This window comes from Urocampus carinirostris, chromosome 20 (assembly GCF_059441175.1).
Source record: "Urocampus carinirostris isolate Australia breed hairy pipefish chromosome 20, RoL_Ucar_1.0, whole genome shotgun sequence".
Classification (NCBI taxonomy): domain Eukaryota; kingdom Metazoa; phylum Chordata; class Actinopteri; order Syngnathiformes; family Syngnathidae; genus Urocampus; species Urocampus carinirostris.
In genome coordinates, this window is record NC_142368.1 from 16,800,008 (window position 1) to 16,820,558 (window position 20,551).

The following is a 20,551-nucleotide window of genomic DNA, read 5'->3' on the forward strand; positions in this document are numbered from 1 at the left end:
AGCTCCCTCAAGATGAGTCATGTCAAATCAATAAAGAAAATTTTGACCTGAGAGATTGTATGATAGTTCATGTGTTTTTACCTATTATTCAAAGCAGATCTGTTTTTCTAGTGAATAAAGTTTTTTACCACGAGGCTGTATCTAATAATACGCAGTGTCCCTTTAAACATTAACAGGCTCCCACAGTTGAATAGAGTACTCTCCTGACAATAGCCTGTCATCCTTGAAGTTAAGGTCTCGCTCAAGCCGCTCAACCTCTGCCTGAGGAAATCAATTGGATTTTATTCGAGTTGGAATTTGCACTGACATTCAAGACTTGAACTGACTACATCTCCTCATGAGCTAAAATAGATATTTCCTGTATTTCACTCAAAGAAATAAGGCTACGACATAATATTTTTTACTGCATTAAGTTAAAGACTAAGAAATGATACAATCCAGACTAAATATAGGCAGTGACAACACTGTTCTCCCTTTTTGTCTTTACAGCAAAAAATGGCGGCCTACTCGAGGGTAAACAATTTCCTTTTGAGTTTTAATTTCCTTGAGTTTATTTGGGTTATTTTATAGGCTTGTGTAACCCGAGCCCAGTGCTTGATTTCGCTGAGCTTTTGAAACGTAAAGAAAAAGGGAGTATAGATACTACCCGTTAGCATTTAGTATAAAGGCCAGATGTTGGTGTTTTAACCGTGAAAGGTATCGGTACAGTTTCGGAGACTTAAGGTTTTATAAGACAGGGGTGGATAAAAAAAAAATGTGATTGGTTTAAAGGAACAGTATTGAGGTACTAATCGCAAGCGGAAATTGGCATATAAACGGGGAAAGAACCTATGGTAATTGGCCCTGAACTACCAGAATATCCCAGCTTAAAACATTATACAACAAAATATTATATAGTAGAACTAGTTACAGTATATGTAATACCTGTGTATATGATTATATACATACATAATTATACATGTAAAGGAAAAATTACATTTTATTTACCTTCGGTGTGAAGTGAACTGATATGGTCTAGTGGAGTAGCGGGTGGATGCAGAGGGGAGAGGTGACGGTGTATTGTTATGCCCTTACAAGATTTCCTGGTTTTAATTGCCTCCTTATTTATTTTTTGGTGAGGGTAGCCACTTGTGTGCATTCTTTGTATTTCATGATACCAGCATATTTGTTTTCATGGTTACCATGTTTTGCTTCCATCTTTAGTATCGCTGCAATTATCGGACCCAAAACTAATGCAGGACAGAAAATACAGTATGGTACCGCAGACTTACAAAGTCCTTACAAAGCACACAAGATTCTGACCTCAATGAAGAAAGAGCAAGGCATTGTGGGAGGTAGTTCAGCCAATAGCAAATCTAAATTTTATAAGACATTGACCAATAAACACTCGTCATATTAATAATCGTCAAGATGGTCGATTTGTTACAGACATATAGCTTGAAAAGGCAGTGATTTGTGTGCTTCCCTTATATTTCTTAATAATCGGTTGCTAGGTTTCCATTGATGTCATGTTTTTGATTCTCCCTTTAGCATCACTGCGAATCCTGGGACCCATAGCTGGACATTTTAAAGTGTGTTATATGAGATTCTGAACTGAATAAAGAGAGAAAATGAGGTATCGTAAGAGGGAGTTCAGCCAATAGCTCTATTAGTTTCTTCACGATGCCATGACGGGAACCAATTGCCGACAAGCATCTTATATTATGCTGACCAATAGCAGACAAGCATTTTAGAGATGCAACTCGTACAATCATAAGCGTGAACAACGCAAAGTTTAAATTAGATGCAAATTTGGGAACGTGAAAGATATTGTTGTTGATATTATTAATCGTGATGATCATTGGTCATTCACGGGCATATTTCCTAGGTCTTGGTGTGCCTTCTTCGTATTTCTAGATAAACAAAAGCTTCGTTTCCCTGGTTAACATGATTTTGATTCTCCCTTTAGCAACACTGGACGTCTTTAGACCCAATGCAAAACCTTTAAAGTTTGTTTCCGAGATTCTAAATTGAACAAAGAGAGAAAAAATATGAAGCATCATGGGAAGGAGTTTAGCCAATCGCTTATTGCCATCTCTTATTGCCGTGACGCACACAAATAGCATGCCAGCTTCTCATACGACGCTGACCGATAGCAGACAAGATTTTTAGAGATGTAACCTGCACAGTCATGCGCACAAACACCTCAAAGTTTTAAGTAGATACGTTTTTGGACACATGTTTTTGCTTCTCCCTTTAGCATCACTGCATAGTGGATAAATACAGTACAAAATACAGTATCGTCTTTGGGCACACTAAAGAATGTTGCTCTTGTCTTAGGAAAAATGCCTTAACGAGGGGCTGAAAAAAATCCACGAATTAACGTAAAAAATCAAAGGCTAGGGACCCTGTAACCTGGGGTCTCCTGTATATCTTTCATCTTATCCTCATCTATGTTTCTGTTTATTTTAACCCCACAGTGGATGAAAAGCACCCCTGTTCAGCGCAGTACGGCAGTTGCCAGAGTCCGTACCCCGCCCTGGTGCGGCCGGCGCCAACACCTCCCCGCAGCCCACCAACTGTGGACCAGCAGGGTGCCAAAGACGGAGCCTAGATGGACACCTGAGATCTACTTAGGTGCGGTTAGGCCACGCAAACACACTTTTTGGACCAAAACTAAGCGAGTGTGTCGAGTTTGACCATCCCCTGAAGCGTGTTGGTGAACTCATCTTCCCGGACCCCTCCCCCAGCTCCTCGTCCTCTTCCAGACTTGGTACCGATCAACCTTGTGTGGTCTTCTCAGATGGAGCCCGAACATGATCTCTTTTCAGGGGAAACGGCTTGTTTTCTCTGCCCAGCTTGCACAAAGAGCCACATTGTTCCTCTCTACGTAAACCACACTGACTCCCCGATCCAGGTTTTGGGTTACCTGGCTGACGGGGGCTCTGACTTCAGCGGGGAGGGGTTTTATTTTTTTGGACCGAAAGCTCGAAATATAGTATAACACTTGTCTCCTGCCCAGTCTAAATACTGTAATCCCTCGCTACTTCGCGCTTTTCACTTGGTGGCCTCGGTTCATCGCGGGTTAAAAAGTGTTTTGCGATCCATTACCCCACATATTGGTTCAGGCGGGGGCCAACAAAGCACAATTTTATCATCCCTTGGGTCTATTTTTTTCATTTTGTCCACAAAAAAGTGAACTCCACTTGTGCAGCCATAATCCGTTATTCCTGATAGCATATTGCTGCGAGCAGAGCCCGGCGGTTCTTGTTTAAACTTCTGTCTATCAAAAAAGGTGAATTTTTGACTCCACACTCCATTATCCCTGCATATTGATGCGAGCGGGGCCAGCAGAGCGCTTTGATGTCAGTCTTGGCGGCTCTTTTTTTGCTGGTTTGCCCAACGAAAATAGAACTGCACTTGTGCGGCAAAGATCCATTATCACCAATTGCAAATTTCCACAAACAGGGGCCAGCAAAGCGCATTTTTCCTGGGCCTTGCGGCTTTTTTCGCCATTCTGTCCACCATAAACTGAACTGCACTAGTGCAGCCACACGCCATTATCCCCAATCACATATTGCCACGAGTGGGGGCCGGCAAAGTGATTTTTTTGTCTGGCCTGGCGGCTCTTTTTATGATGGTCTGTCCACTGAACTTGTGCGCCAGCAATCCACTATCTTTAATCCCGTATTGCTGTGAGAGGGGACCAGCAGAGCGCACATTTTTCAGGTCTGGCAGTTTTTTTTTCCCGTTATTTCCACCTAAAATAAACTACACTCGTGGTGCTGAAATTTATTGTACCCAATCACATATTGCTGCACAAGGAGACTGTCAGAGGGGAATTTTATAGGGAGCGCGTGCCCTTAAGGTCCGCCCAAAATGAAATGCGCGGCTGCGGACACAATCCATTATCCCCAGTTGACTATTACTGAGAGCAGTTGCCGGCTGACACAATTTTTTCGGTTTAATACGCTGAAGCGTATTATTGTGGCTCGCCTAAATAGAACTGCACTGTTTTGGCCGCGATCCAATATCCCTAATCGACTATTGCTAAGAGCAAGGGCAGAAAGAGCACATTTATCTCCTGTGTGTTATTTTTCCCCCCGTTCTTTCCGCTTAAAATGAACAGCACCAGTGCTTTCATGATCCACACGACTATATTTCGAAAATGGGGGTAAAACTTCTTGGATTTTCGTATACCCCGAAGGGAGGGTGCTGGCAACCATTATCTGCGATAAACGAGGAATTACAGTACACCAACATTTGAGTTGTAAGGAATTCATTAAGATAAGGGTTTAAAACGAATGAACGACCATCTTAACTCGATGTCTGAACTCTAATCCTGTAAAATAATGTACAAAAAACATAGATTTTAAAAGGGATTGTCTACTGATAGACAGTAGCTGGGTTGATAAATGACCGCTCTTGTGGACCCGAAAAACCGGGGCATTTATTTTAAGACCCTACCACCTGACTTTTACCTGGTGGGTCTTTGACCGCCTGGAAATTCTTTCGACAGAAAATGACAGCAGCCAAGTAATACATTTATGTGTTTTTTGTGAATTTCTACTTACGGAATGGCATGCATAATAAGTGAGATTATAAATTCTTCCTTTTAATAAAAAGGCCAAATGAGATGATTCCAGAAAAAGCACGGGGTTCCATTGAAATATCAAGACCCCCAGTATTAAGGTTTATTCTCATATTCTGAGATCTTAATCAGCTAAATGCTACTGTACGCCAAACACTTCTTTTTCCTCTTGTTGACCTCACACATTTAATGTTCCGGTTATAATAATATACGGCCGAGACTTGGTTTACACTAAAGTGCTTTTATTTGCCAGACCTTTATTTCAGTGTCACATATTTCTGAGTTACGAAGCTATTAAAAATCTCTCACTGAATTTTTACCCTTCTTTTGCCTAACTGTATACGGAATCTCCACTAGGGGGCAGTGTACGCCATGAAAAAGAATATCAGACAGTTATTGTTTCAACAAGCACCAGGAAGGGTGAAGACTGACTTGAAATGCCAAAAATATTTTCTGCTATGCCAATATTTTGAAAAAATAAAAGATAGAATGGGTGTCCTAGCCAAGTCTACAATTTTTCTTGAACTAAGAACTACTTTTCAGTTGCTGATTAGCACAAAGAGCTACCAATTTGATTCTAAAATGTTATTAATATGTTACAACTATGTAATTACTATGTATTAACATGGTTAATTATTAAAAGAAGGGTTAAAATTGGCTCATTCAACCACTAAAACATCCGCCCTGTTTAAAAAAAACAGTGTGCATTATTTAGTGCCTCCTAGTGGTATAAAAATAATTGAAAAAAGAAACAATTGTAAAAATACATAAACTATCATATAAACTTTTTTTTACTTATAAGTTTTTTTAATACTTGTAAGTTTAGACAATTGAATTTGCACGGCACAGTAAAGTGGAATCTAGTGGTCAAATACTACACACTGTCGCTTTAAGGCAGGGGTCCGCAGCCTAGATAGTTGGAAAAAAAACCTCAAAAATTAAAGATAACTACGTCTAGAGCCGGGGCAGCACTGCGGGACAGTGGTTAGCGCATGTGCAGCACAGTTCTGAGGTCATAAAATTGAACCTTCCTGTGTGGAGTTTGCATGTTCTCCCTGTGCTTGCGTGGGTTTCCTCCGGGCACTCCGGCTTCCTCCCGCATTCCAGAAACATGCAGGTTAATTGGCCGGTCCAAATTGTCCCTAGGTGTGAATGGGCAAGTAAATTGTCTGTCTCTCTTTCCCACTGCCCGAAGATAGCTGGGATGGGCTCCAGCACCCCCGTGACCCTACTGAGGATAAACAGTGCAGATAATGGATGGATAGACGTCTGGAGCCACATAACAAAAGGGGTTCCCATACATAACAGTTAGTCTCATCTCATCTCATTAGCTGCTTATCCTCAGTAGGGTCGCGGGGGTGCTGGAGCCCATCCCAGCAATCATCGGGCAGTGGGCAGGGGACACCCTGAACCAGTTGCCAGCCAATTGCAGGGCACACAGGGACAGACAACTCACTCGCTCATTCACACCTAGGGACAATTTGGACTGGCCAATTCACCTGAAATGCATGTCTTTGGAATGTGGGAGGAAACTGGAGTGCCCGGAGGAAACTCACGCAAGCAGGGGGAGAACATACAAACTCCACACAGGAAGTCCGGTAGCAGGAATTGAACCCACACAGGAGGTTCCCAAGACCTTAGAACTGTGCCGCACACGCAAGCGCTTACCACTGCGCCGCCATGCTGCCCTAAAAGTTAGTCATTTAATAGTAAAAATGTATTCCAAACATTTTCACAGGATTGAAAAAAACGTTTGAATGTTTGTTTTGTGTTTGGCCTCTTACAAAAAACTGCTTAAGAAATAAATATATTTCCCCCCATCTTCTTTTTCCGTTCCCAATTACTTTGGAAAAAGCGCCAGTGAACCACTATGGCAGCCCTAAAGCGCCGAATGCGACCCTAGAGCCGCAGGTTGCTGACCCACACTTTAAGGTTACTGTGTAATTTACATCCACACAGTGCCATGGAAAGGTACTTGCCCACTTCCTGATTACTGTGTTTTTCCATATTTATCACTCACAACGGTAAAACCATGAAAAACCTGTTTTAATATCACACAGAGACAACTCAAGGAAATACAAATTGCAGTTTTGAAAGGTTGATTCCATTTAATATGTCACGACCAGAACGGGATCAGGACCCAAATGCGTAGCGTTATCCAGTTTATTGATAAAAAGAGGAAGGGCAGCGCCTGCGATCCGGTGCTCACTGCACACGTGAAACAAGCAGCACACGCATTCGGATCAGGATCCGAATACGGAAGTGGATCTTCCGGAGCAGGGGATGGCGGTGTCAAGGACGGAAAAACGGGTCGATAGCCGGGACAGGTGAGCAAAAATGTGGTCGGGATCAAAAACAGGTCGTAAGCCGGGACGGGAGAGCAAACGTGGTCGGAATCAAACAAAAGGTCGGAGCCGGAGACATACGGGGAGATCAGGAACGGCCGGGTGCAAAAACGGCACAGGCGGGAGTCAGGGTCAAAATGCTTGCCTTGTAACAACAGAGGTTTGCTGACGGACTGACAACCGGGGAGTGAAAGGACTGGGCTTAAAAAGGGACAGGGAATCAGGTAGCCCGCAGCGGCTGGCGCCAAATGAGCAGGCACAGGTGATGGTAAACAGTAATCATGACATATTAAGGCACAAAAAAATCAAAACCTATCCCGCCCTTTATGAAAAAGTAATTCCCCCCTAAACATAATAGCAAGTTGGGCTACCATTGACAACAATAACAGAAATTCAACGTTTACGATAATAGGTAATGAGTGTTTCACAACACTGTGGAATCATTTAGACTCACTCTTCTTCGCAAAAATGTTCAAAATCTGCCATATTGGAAGGTTTTCTAGGATGAAATGCCCGTTTAAGCCAGATTTGACAGGCCGCACACCAAAAGTTCCATTTTTGACTTTTCCGTCACAATGTTTCTCCAAAAGCATTGAGGATAATCAAGATGCTTTTTGGCAAATGAGAACTCTCCTATAGATGTCATATGTTGCCTGTGTATTTCTTATAGTGGAGTCATGAATACTGACCTTGCCATCGAACCCTGGATGAGCCGTCGTCCCATTTCAAAAGTAATCTAAGTTGGTCGACCACTCCTGGGAAGGTTTGCCACTGTTCCTAGTTGTCCCTATTTGTGGATAATGGCCCTGACAGTGGTTCGCTGGAGCCCGACAGCCTTGGGAAAGGCGTTGTGACCTTTTCCGGGATAATAGATTTCAAATACTTTTTCCTAATTTCTTCTGAAAGTTCTTCGGGGCGTGGCATGTCAATTTTGTTATTTAGGTTTTCTAGCCTGCTTCACTTTGTCTCACGGATTGAATTTAAGTGATGGTGAATAACAGTTGGTGGAAATCAATTTTGGGTGTGCCCTGTGCGATTGAACTCCCCTTCTCAATACTGTGGTTAGTCACAATTACATTGTGATTGTACAAGCAGGGGCAATTGCATTATTGCATTTTCACACAGGGCCAGATTTTTTTTGTGTGTCTTTATGAATGGAATCATCATTTTTAAACTGCAATTTGTATTTCTTTTGGTTGTCGCTGTGTTTTATTAAAATTGGTTTGGTGATCTGAAAACTTGTGAGTGATACATATGCAAAAAAAAACTGAAAATTCAGGAAGAGTGAAAATACTTATTCACGTTATTGTAGCTCCGGGCCACTTGTTTCATGAGTAATGGATCTGGCGTTGGTGAGATACAGGCTCGGCAGGGGTGGTTCGTTACATAGCCGTGGCAATAACGCCCTACCTGCAGCCCAGCTTTTGCTTTCTCTTCCCCCGCCGCCTTAGTCTCTCCCTGGACCCGTTAACAATCCGCTCAGCACCCGCTGGTGACGATTCATTCAAAGAATTTCTTTTTAATGTAACGAGCCACTAAAATACTAGCTGTCACAGTGAATAGCAGTTTGTTTTGGTGGACACATTGACTTGGGCGCCGGCCCTACTCACAGCATAGTCAAGTCAGGTCAAGTCATGTTTATTTGTATAGCCCTTAATCACAAAGAGTCTCAAAGGGCTGCACAGACCACAGATTATTGCAAACCACAGCCTATTATTACACCATCCCATATACACCATACAATCACCGCCACGCACACAGACAGTCACGCTCACTCAACACACACATCGCCCTCTGCCCCCTTGATAGCATTTGCTGTGTGTTGTCTGCTGCAGAACACAATGCACAGTGAAAATCCATGAAGTATCGAAAACCACGAAAAGCAAACCGTGATACAGCACAGGATTATTGAACACGAAAAATTGCAAACGCCTCATATTACAAATGTCTTTAACAAGGCAGATATTTTAACCTGGTGCAGCCTAGTAATAACACAGTAATAACATAGTAATAACACAAAAAAGGAGCTCTAAGCTCCAAAAGGTTCTCTGAACACTATGATAGAGAAACTGTCCCCCACCTGTGCCATCATTCCAGAAATGCGTCCACTTCTATATGCTTGTCCAAGCGTAAATGTGGCCCTTAGACATCCTCCCCCCCAGCCCCCTTCATTCCAACCAGCAGGTCATGCCGTTATTACTGGAAGTCATCCTTGGCTGGCCAGGGGACTCTGACAACACCTTTTGTGACTCACTACCAAAATATTACATGATTCAAATACAAAAAAAGGGCTGCCGTTACTGATTTTATTGCACATTTTAAGGATTATTTGTATGCCTTTAAGATTTTGGTGTGCTTACTGAAATTCTGATTAAATCTTATTTGTGCCATGATTTGGTTCCTATAGAGCTGGGGTCGGGAACCTTTCTGACTTAAAGAGACATGTAAAACTATTTTTTTTTTTTTTTTTTTTTTTTTTCAGAAAAAGCCACATCCTATATTTATATTTACAGTTGCAGTTCGTTTTTGTCATCAATAATGGTTTCAAACAAAGGTGCGAGCAGATTTCCTTCGGAAAAATGTAACAAAAACCTGCAAAAAATGATGTAATTCCCTTCAGCCACGGTTCTTTTTTCGTTCCCTGTTCCGTTTTATAGTTGTGAAGCTTTGACATCTTTGAAAACTACCAACATTTGTCTTAAAGGGACAGTGTGTATTATTTAGTGCCTCCTAGTGGTTAAAAAAGTCATATATTGGGAAAAAAGTCAATATTGATTTGAATAATAAGTGGAAATACATAAGCTATCATTTAAACTGGTATTTTTAGAAATGTGTATTTATTTCACATAATGTGAGGCTTGCTGCTACGTGCAACTGTTTATTTATTTTGTTTTTTTTCTCTTCCTTTCTCCTTTTATTTATTTCTTTTTTTCTTTTCTTTTTCTTTTAGTCTTCTTTTTTATTCTTCTGTTTTCTTTTCTTTCCTTTTCATTTTCCTTCTCTTTACTCCCCTTTCCCACATTTTCCTTTAATTTCTTTTCCCTTCCTTTCTTTTCATTTTTCCTTCTGTTTTTCCCTCCTTTGCGAATGGCTCGGCAGAAATATGAGAAGCAAAATGGTGCGGTTTGGTCACTTTCAGTCTCCGTAGTTTGTATTCTTCCTTGTGTTTTATAGGACTTGTTTTCAGGTGCAATACACAATACATTGATGTTTTGTGGTGATATAATACTCACTGTCCCTTTAAAAACTTCATGTGCATGTTTCATACCGTCCACAAACTATACACATTCCCTGAAAAAATTCCAGGAAATGGTAGAAAGCAATCGTCACACTCGTATTGGCTAAAAGACACAGGAAAAATCCTAAAGACATTTCTTCTTACCAGCTTTAAAAGTAGAAAAGCGCTACAGCACTCTTGTGGTAGGAACAAGGTATTGCACCCCCGGCCTAAACGCGTTTAAAAAATAAATAAATAAATAAATAAATATATATATATATATATATATATATATATATATATATATATATATAATCAAAGCTGGATTAACTCATGTAAACAGCCACATGTCGTGATTACCTAACCGGAGTCACCTGAGGTAATCAGCTGGTGTGCTGGAACGCGATCTCTTGATTGGTGGAAGTCTACTACATAAGCTGTCAGCGTCCAGAGATGGACGTTCGAGTGTCTTCCTCATTTCCTGAGTGAACCTCCAACATTCAAGGTACCACAAGCCCATGTATATTCCAAGTCTGATTCTCGTTGCCTGACCCTTGTCTGTTAAAAGTTTACGATCTACTCTTCCGCCCCGGCCACCGACTTACCTGCTACGTTTCGCCACGCGTTTTCACCACGGAGTTGCCATATCGTCCCAAGAGGCTTTCCACTGCCAAGGCTCGACGTCCCAAGCCTGCTCCACCGAATCTTGTCACAATAAAGCCTTTAACTGACGCTATTGGATCCGAGTCCTTGTTCTGTTCCATGACAGAACACTCGAACCAAAGCATGGATCCAGCGACAGTTCGTCCCACCTCTGAGAGATGCGGAAATGCCGAACAGGAATCCGCGCTACAGCGCCTACAACACACCGAAGGCGCAATACAACAGATCGTCCACGACGTATCCACACTAGTCCGGCAAGTACGACGTCACCAAGAATTTTTTGAAAAGTTTTTGATTCTGGAGCCTCATCAGTCGATGCTGCTCGTTCAATCTTGAACATTCGCCAGGGGAGACGCTCCATTGCCGACTATGCCATTGACTTTCGCACACTAGCAGCCCAGAGTCACTGGAACGAAGAGGCGCTGGTCGACGCCTACCTCCATAGCTTGTCCGGTTATATCAAAGACGAATTGGTTTCCCACGCTCCTCCGGTAACTCTTGACAATGCTATCGAACTGACCGCCCGGATCGACCGTAGGGTTCAGGCAAGACGCAGAGAGAGAGAAGATCCCAGCCAACCCATCACCCGGCTAAGTCAAGACATTAGTAAGATACCGAACCCCCCAACCAATTCTACCGCACCTCATGAGATGATGGAGGTGGACCGCACCTTTCTCTCCGTCGAAGAACGCCAGCGAAGGCGTACTGAACGGCTATGTTATTACTGCGGCGGCCAGGGACATAGGGTGGTCAATTGCCCGTTAAAAGCCAACGCTCGTCGGATATAGGGGACATCCGATTGAGCTCAGCTTTAGTATCGTCCCCCAAGACTGATAGACCTGTTCTCCGGGCAAATCTCATTATTTCCGGTACATCTCAACCCTTCCATGCCCTCATCGATTCTGGTGCTGAAACAAATATCCTGGATTTGTCACTCGCACACAAGATGGGGATACCTGTTGAAACCCTTCCTAACCCGGTATCAGCTCGGGCTTTGGATGGCCGCCTATTAGGCACCGTATCTCAAATAACGGAACCCATTGAACTACAGTTGTCTGGAAATCACAGAGAGAAGATCCGATTTCACTTACTCCACTCCCCTAACCAACCCCTTGTCCTGGGTCATCCTTGGTTGGTGCAACACAACCCCCATTTCGACTGGCGCACTGGGTCGATACTTGAATGGGGCATGGACTGTCACCAAACCTGTCTGCAAGCCGCTCCTTACCCAAATCATCCTGTTTCCACGAGGGCTCCACCCAATCTGTCCAAGGTCCCAGCCTGTTACCACCACCTACAGGAGGTCTTCAGTAAAGCTAAGGCCTCTTCCTTGCCCCCTCATAGGCCTTATGACTGCGCAATTGATCTCCTGCCGGGGTCTGCTCCTCCTCGGGGCCGCCTCTACTCCTTGTCCGTTCCCGAGAGGAGGGCCATGGAGGAATACATTTCCGATGCCTTGGCGGCTGGTATCATTCGACCCTCCTCTTCTCCTGCTGGGGCGGGGTTCTTTTTTGTGGGAAAAAAGGACGGGTCACTCCGGCCCTGTATAGATTATCGGGGCCTTAATGAAATCACGGTTAAAAATCGCTATCCCTTGCCGCTGCTTGCCTCTGCTTTTGAGCTTCTACAGGGGGCCACGGTCTTCACTAAACTTGATCTGCGCAACGCCTACCACTTAGTCCGAATCCGGGAGGGTGATGAGTGGAAGACGGCATTCAACACACCCAACGGTCACTACGAGTATCTGGTAATGCCGTTCGGATTAACCAATGCTCCAGCTGTTTTCCAATCTTTGGTAAATGACATTTTACGAGATGTGCTTAATCGTTTTGTTTTTGTGTATCTGGACGATATCTTGATTTTCTCAAAGTCCCTCGATGAACACCGAAAACATGTCCAGCTGGTTCTCCGTCGTCTCCTAGAGAACTCTTTATTTGTTAAGGCAGAGAAGTGCGAGTTTCACGCCAAGACAGTCTCGTTCCTGGGCTACATCGTGGCGGAGGGGACCCTTCAGATGGATCCTGCCAAGGTATCAGCAGTCACCTCTTGGCCTGTCCCTGAGTCTCGGAAAAAGCTCCAACAATTCCTTGGTTTTGCCAATTTCTACCGGAGGTTCATCAGGAACTACAGTTCGGTGGCAGCTCCCCTCACGCTTCTTACCAGTCCTAGAGAGCCATTTCGGTGGTCTTCCGAGGCTAATGCAGCTTTCAACCGTCTAAAAACCCATTTCTCTACGGCCCCCATACTCCAGGTACCGGACCCTGCACGCCAACTGGTAGTGGAGGTGGACGCCTCAGATGTGGGAGTGGGTGCTGTCCTGTCCCAGCGGTCGGACAAGGACCAGAAGATGCACCCGTGCGCCTTCTTTTCCCGGCGGTTGTCCCCGGCCGAACGCAACTACGACGTGGGGGATCGTGAGTTGTTGGCCGTCAAGCTAGCCCTGGAGGAATGGCGGCATTGGTTGGAGGGGGTAACGGTGCCGTTCATAGTTTGGACTGACCACAAGAACTTAGAATATATTAGATCGGCCAAGCGGCTCAATCCTCGCCAGTCACGTTGGGCCCTGTTTTTCACCCGCTTTAACTTCACTCTGTCCTACAGACCCGGATCTCGAAATGTGAAACCCGACGCGCTCTCCCGACAATTCCAGAATTCCAATGACACACCTCAGGGTCCCGCAACGGTCCTTCCAGCTTCCTGTATGGTGGCAGCAGTCTCCTGGGATATCGAGTCCCGAGTCAGAGAGGCGATACCCGATCAGGCGGGCCCCAGCTCCTGTCCCGAGGGTCGACTATTCGTCTCCGAACCCTTACGGTCCGAGGTCCTCCAATGGGGGCACAATTCTCACTTTTCTTGCCATCCGGGGTCGGCTCGGACTCACAGTTTCTTGTCCCGACGCTTCTGGTGGCCTACCATGGCCAAGGACGTTAGGGAATATGTCTCCGCCTGTCAAGTGTGCGCCCAGAACAAAACATCCCACCAACGTCCGGCCGGTCTGTTACATCCACTTCCGGTTCCCCGCCGCCCATGGTCCCACATCTCCTTGGACTTTGTGACGGGGTTGCCAGTATCCGAGGGGATGACGACTGTACTAACTATCGTGGACCGATTCAGTAAGATGGTCCATTTCGTGGCACTACCGAAGCTCCCCTCCGCCAAGGAAACTGCAATGATAGTCCAGCAGCATGTGTTCCGCCTCCATGGCATCCCTCTGGACATTGTTTCTGACCGTGGTCCCCAGTTCTCATCCGCGTTTTGGAAGGAGTTTTGTCGTCTGTTGGGTGCCTCTGTCAGCCTCTCATCAGGGTTCCACCCTCAATCCAATGGGCAGTCTGAACGAGTGAACCAAGATTTGGAAACGGCACTTCGCTGCATGGTCTCTAGCGAACCGTTGTCCTGGGCTCGGCAATTGGCATGGGTGGAATATGCTCACAATTCCTTGGTTAGCTCATCCACTGGAATGTCCCCCTTCCAGTGTGTGTATGGGTACCAACCCCCTATGTTCCCTAGTCAAGAAGAGGAAGTAAACTGCCCGTCAGCTACGGCGAATGCACGTCGCTGTCGGCGAACTTGGGCTCGTGCTCGGGCCACACTCCTTCGGGCTAGCAAGACTCATGCCGTTGGAGCTAATCGACGGAGGAGTCCTGCTCCGAAGTACCAGGTGGGCCAGAAGGTGTGGCTAGCATCAGCTGATCTTCCACTGAAGGTTGAGTCGAGGAAACTGGCTCCTCGGTATCTTGGCCCATTTCCTATAGTAAAAATTATCAACTCCTCAGCAGTCCGTCTCCGTCTACCAAGATCTATGAGAGTGCACCCCACGTTTCATGTTTCCCGAATCAAGCCCGTCAGCCAGAGTCCGTTGGCACCCATTCCACCTCCTCCCCCAGCTCCACGCTCCTTGGACGGGGAGCCTATCTATACAGTGCGCCGCCTGCTCCGCTCCCGACGCAGGGGTCGGGGCTTCCAGTACTTGGTCGATTGGGAGGGATATGGTCCGGAGGAGAGATCATGGATTCCCAGCAGGCAGATCCTGGACCGATCTCTTGTGGCAGAATTCCATCAACTGCATCCTGACCAACCAGCACCACGCCGTGGTCGTCGTCGTAGGTCTGACGCTGCTGCTCTTCCACCGGCAGACCCACCCGCTACCACCCCTTCAGATGCGGACGAAGGGGCCTCTATCCACTCGGAAGAATTCTGAGGGTTCATCGGACGACCTCTGGGCCCTCCAATTTTGGATTATTGGTGATGTATTTTGGGTTTTGGGGGATTATTTGTAGCTGGCCTGTGATTTTTTTTTTTTTTTTTTTTTTTTTTTTTTTTTTTTTTTCTCTTCCCTTGGATTACCGGTGTTGCCATGTGACGTGTTTGGATTTATTTTTATTTTTCCCTGGGGGACTTCTGGAGCCGTCCCTTGAGGGGGGGGTTCTGTCGTGATTACCTAACCGGAGTCACCTGAGGTAATCAGCTGGTGTGCTGGAACGCGATCTCTTGATTGGTGGAAGTCTACTACATAAGCTGTCAGCGTCCAGAGATGGACGTTCGAGTGTCTTCCTCATTTCCTGAGTGAACCTCCAACATTCAAGGTACCACAAGCCCATGTATATTCCAAGTCTGATTCTCGTTGCCTGACCCTTGTCTGTTAAAAGTTTACGATCTACTCTTCCGCCCCGGCCACCGACTTACCTGCTACGTTTCGCCACGCGTTTTCACCACGGAGTTGCCATATCGTCCCAAGAGGCTTTCCACTGCCAAGGCTCGACGTCCCAAGCCTGCTCCACCGAATCTTGTCACAATAAAGCCTTTAACTGACGCTATTGGATCCGAGTCCTTGTTCTGTTCCATGACACCACATCCGGCTTGCGAACCACAGGTTCCCGACCCTTGCGATAAAGGTTTTCCGAGGGGCGACGCGACTTTAAGAGGACTCCATATCGGATCGATTTGTGGGTTGTAATCCAATATAGCCGCTTAAAGTCACATGACCCTCAGAAGCCCCTGTAACATTTTTAAACCACTGAATAGAGATGCCAGGTTGTTTGTATTTGAACTATTTGTAAGGTGAAATAAAAGTTATTCTAAGACAATTTTGTGTTATCCATGAAAAGGTCAAACGTTTATTTGTAAAATGAGTGACTGTGTTCTTTTGCTTATGTGAATCTTTTACTTTTGTTGGCCATCCTCAGATATGTTCTTGTATTTGCCACTGTGTATTGAAAGCCAGCATCTCGGAGTCGACTCTTCACCATAGATGTTGACACTGGTGTTTCGCGGCTACTATCTCTAAAACTAAAGACTCTAATATACTAGCCCGCTAGCTTAGTTGTGCTCCAATTTCTCTTTCTACTCTTGTCAGAGCCTGTTTGTGCTAATCTCATAAGGGAGTAGTACACACCATTGTAGGAGATCTTGGCAATTCCGTGCTTTGAACAGGCTTCATTTCTTAGACCAAGACTAGAATGTTGAGTTTCACACGAAAGTTCTCTTTTTCACCCCCTTCTGAGAGTTTAATCACATCAACAAATCTGATGCTCCAGATACTCGACTAGCTCAAAGGACAATCTATTTTATAGCTTCCTTAAACAGATTTTCAGCTGTGCTACTATGCTTGCACAAGGGTTTCTATTAGCCTTTGACGCAATAGCAAACACGTTGTATTATTAGAACACTAGAGAGATAGTTGCTGAAAATAAGCTTCTGTACACCAATGTAGATTTTACATCAAAAACAGAAATTGTCACGATGCTGGCTTCCTGATTGGTTCCCCGTCCTACTTTAGCTCCGTCCTTTCACTCGCCTGTTGTCAGTCCGTTATCGAACCTCTGTTTTCACAAGGCAAGCATTTTCGACTCTGACTTCCGTCCGTCCCGCTTTTTCACCCGTTTTCCACCCGTCCGTTCCTGTTTTCCCTGTTTGTCTCCGGCTACGACCCGTTTTTTGACCCCGACCACGTTTTGATCTCCCGTCCCGGCTAACGACTCGTTTTTTTGACCCCGACCACGTTCTGCTCTCCCGTCCCAGCTAACGACCTGTCTACTACACGACGATCTCTCGCCCCACAAGATCCACTTCCGCAACATGTTCTGATTCTGTGAGCGGCTTGCCTCCCGCGTCCAGCGAGCACCAGATCGCTGGCGCTGCCTTTCCTCTTATATCTCAATAAACTTGTGATTAATGTTACGCATCTGGGTCCTACTTCCGTTCTGGTCGTGACAGACATTTGCTGCTAAATTTCTCATTTGCCAAGTTAATAATGTATGGGGTGTATTTCTGATTGGTTTAATGTTATTTTCATTGAGGAAAAATCTGTGCTTTTCCTTCAAGAAGAGGTACATTTCTAAGCAACCCCAAACTTATACATTATTATATATATATATATATATATATATATATATATATATATATATATATATATATATATAAAAAAGAGAGAGAGAGAGAGAGAGAGAGAGAGAGAGAGAGAGAGAGAGAGAGAGAGAGAGAGAGAGAGAGAGAAAAGAGATAGATAGATAGATAGATAGATAGGTGTGTGTGTACCCAAAGAGTTCAGATATTACCACTTTTACAGGCAGTCAAGTTGGTTACCCTCGAGGTGAAAAATTGGTTTTCTAGACATAGCCTTTTTTTCAGCAGGAAAGAATAAGAGGACAACTTAACAATTGCTTATAAACTTTGCTTATAAAGTTTAATTTTGTTGTCTCCTTGGATTTTTTGCATTCTGAGGTTTAATTTTTCCAACAATATAAACAGTAAGTAATCAGTTTGTCATGATTACCGATAAGCTTCACCTGTGCCCGCTCCTTTGGCGCCAACTGCCTCGGACTCTGATTGGCTCTCTGTCACTATTTAAACCCACTCCAATCTGTCCCCTGTTGTCAGTCCGTCTGCGAACCTCAGTTTACACTAGGCAAGCCTTTTTACGACCCTGACTCCAACCTGTTTTTTGCCCCTGTCTGTCCCCCGGCTTCGACCCGTTTTTGATCCTGATCACGTCTACTCTCCCGTCCCGGCTTTCGACCTTTTTTGTCCTCGACCACTTCTACTCGCCTATCCTGGCTTACGACCCCGACCACGTTTTTGCTCTCCTGTTCCGTCTACTGACCCGTTTTTCCGTTCCCGACACCTCCGTCGCTCGCCACGGAAGTCCCACTTCCGCTTTCAGAGCGACCTGCTTCCCGCGCCCAGCGATCACCGGATCGTGAGGGCAACTATTTACTTTCCTCCAATAAAACTGAGAGAAACGTAACGCAAGTGGGTCCTGTCTCCATTCTGGTCCTGACACAGTTACATAATTGGGCTGCAAGTATAAACATTTCGATTTTGGTCTCCATCTGAACAGTCTTACTCTGAGGTTCTAATTCTCCTGTGCCCAAAGAGGGCAATGCCACCCAAAAATGGTTTCCCCCTCAACATGGGTGATGCTCTCATGCCGCACGGCCCCTTTAATATTTTTCTGTTTTTGTTTACGTCATTTTTCAACCACAATTCTAGTTTCCAAAATATATTTATAGCACAAGCAGCGTGTCAGTGAGGCTGCGCATCAGCATTCCACAAATTCTGAAAGTCAGTGGCTTTGAAAGGGATTGATGAGATAAGGGGACAGGAATTCCGGCCTGGGGGGCCGGGTGGGGGTTGCAGGAACCCGAGGGGGGGGGGTCATTGATGGGCAGGATAGATGAACAAAAGTAGTGGAACGGAGTCCTTGGAAAACACTTACTAATAATAATGCATGTGTCATGCTGGGAAGTTGACAAGTGAGCTAAAATAAGACAGGACTCTCTAGAACTTTCAAAATAAAAGCCCACATGAAAAGGGGAAGTGATCTGAATGTAAATAAAGAATAAACATTTTAAACAATCTTACAATTTACCTATGATAATGTATGTGTAATAAGAGTGAGCAAAAATAAAACAGAACTTCCTAGAACTTCAAAATAAGAGCTAGAAGTAGAATAGAATAGAATAGAATAGAATAAACCTTTATTGTCAATGTTACAAAATGGGTTAACATATTGTGACAACGAAATTGGGAAAGTAGAAAAGTTCCTAAAGTAAATAAAGAAAATAATTGAAAATTAATATTAATAACGAATAACAACTTATGTGTGATGCAAGTGACAAGTGAGCTCAAATAAATCAGAACTTCCTAGACTTTCAAAATAAAAGGTATGATTATAAGAAGGTGAAGTGATCTGAATGTAAATAAAGAAAATACATTAAAAAAAATCTTACAATTTACCTATGACAATTTATTCATAATGCGAGTGACAAGTGAGGTAAAATAAAACGGTACTTCTTACAACTTCAAAATAAAAGCTAGAGGTAGAAGTGATCCTAAAGTGAATAAAGACAATAATTGAAAATAAATATTGCATCTAAAAATGATAATGTATGTGTCATACGAGTGATAAGTGAGCCGAAATAAAACGGAACTTTCCAGAACTTTCAAAATAAAAGCTAGAAGAAGAAGTGTTCCAAGAGCTAATAAGGGAAATGCATAAAAATAGATATCGCATCTTACTCATAATACTGTACGTTTAACACTAGTGACAAATGAGCTCAAATTAAACAGACCTTTCCGTAACTTTCAAAATAAAAGCTTTAAGTAGAAGGAGATGAAGTGTTCCGGACATTAAAAAAAGAAAATAAATTGAAATAAATATTGCATTTTAGTAATAATAATGTATGTGTGATGCTAGTGACAAGTAAACTAAAATAAAACAGAACTCACTGGAACTTTCAAAATAAAAGCTAGAGGTAGAAGGAGTAGAAGTCTTCTGAACATAAATAAAGACAATACTTTATTTTCGTTAAAATATTGCATCTTAATAATAATGTATGTCGAATGCTGGTAAATTGACAACTGAGCTCGAATAACGCACAACTTTCCAGAACTTATAAAAATAAAGCGAGAAGTAGAAGTATATAAAATATATATTTATTAGATATATAATTTTAATATATCATAATATGTGTAATATCAGAAAAAATACAAATAAATAACATCTTAAAGAAGGTAAAAAAGTAATAATAAATAAAAATAAATCAATAATTATAAAATTCAAATATAAAATTTGTAAATAAAATAACAAAAATTAAAAAACAGAAAATATAATATATTTTTTGATGTTAATAAATGTTAAGTAAATGAAAAACTATATAATGGGAAATAAATAAATATTGTGTAAAATATTAAAATAGTATTACACATCAGTTATCAATGTCAAGGCGCACCTAGGATCACCTCTCATTAGAATAACTTTATTTTTTAATTTGATAATTACATTTGATTCATAATGTTAATTTTTTTTTTGATTTACATAATGATTTGTCTGATTTATTCTGTATTTTCAATTGCGTTCCTTATTTTTGATTTTTTTAAATATTTATTTATTTAAGTGTGTGTGTGTGTGAATAGGTAAGTGTGAAGCACATTGTAAAGCGCTTTGGGAAGTCTTCATTGACTTGAAAAGCGATATATAAATGCTGACCATTTACCATTTAGAACACAGGTGTCAAACAGGCGGCCCGCTAAGGGATTGAATCCGGCCCGCGAGACAACACACAAAGAAGCGCAAGAGAAAAATGAGCTGCAGGTTGAAATATGTCAACTTGATGTTGCCAAAGCCAGGTGCCTCGAACAAAGACACTGTACTTGTATTTCTTTCTCTCTCTCTCTCTCTCTCTCTCTCTCTCTCTCTCTCTCTCTCTCTCTCTCTCTCTCTCTCTCTCTCTCTCTCTCTCTCTCTCTCTCTCT

The 20,551-nt window shown here is 43.4% G+C and overlaps 1 protein-coding gene across 2 annotated transcripts in view; it reads left to right on the forward strand.

The window, feature by feature from the left end:
* Positions 1 to 5,575, forward strand: part of LOC148346394 (sine oculis-binding protein homolog) — a 39,811-nt gene extending 34,236 nt beyond the window's left edge. For both annotated transcript variants that reach the window (XM_088325732.1, XM_088325733.1), the window contains exon 7: positions 2,460 to 5,575. The gene's annotated coding sequence lies outside the window, so the exon portion shown is untranslated. The remainder of the gene's footprint in view (positions 1 to 2,459) is intronic.
* The last annotated feature ends 14,976 nt before the right edge of the window (positions 5,576 to 20,551 follow it).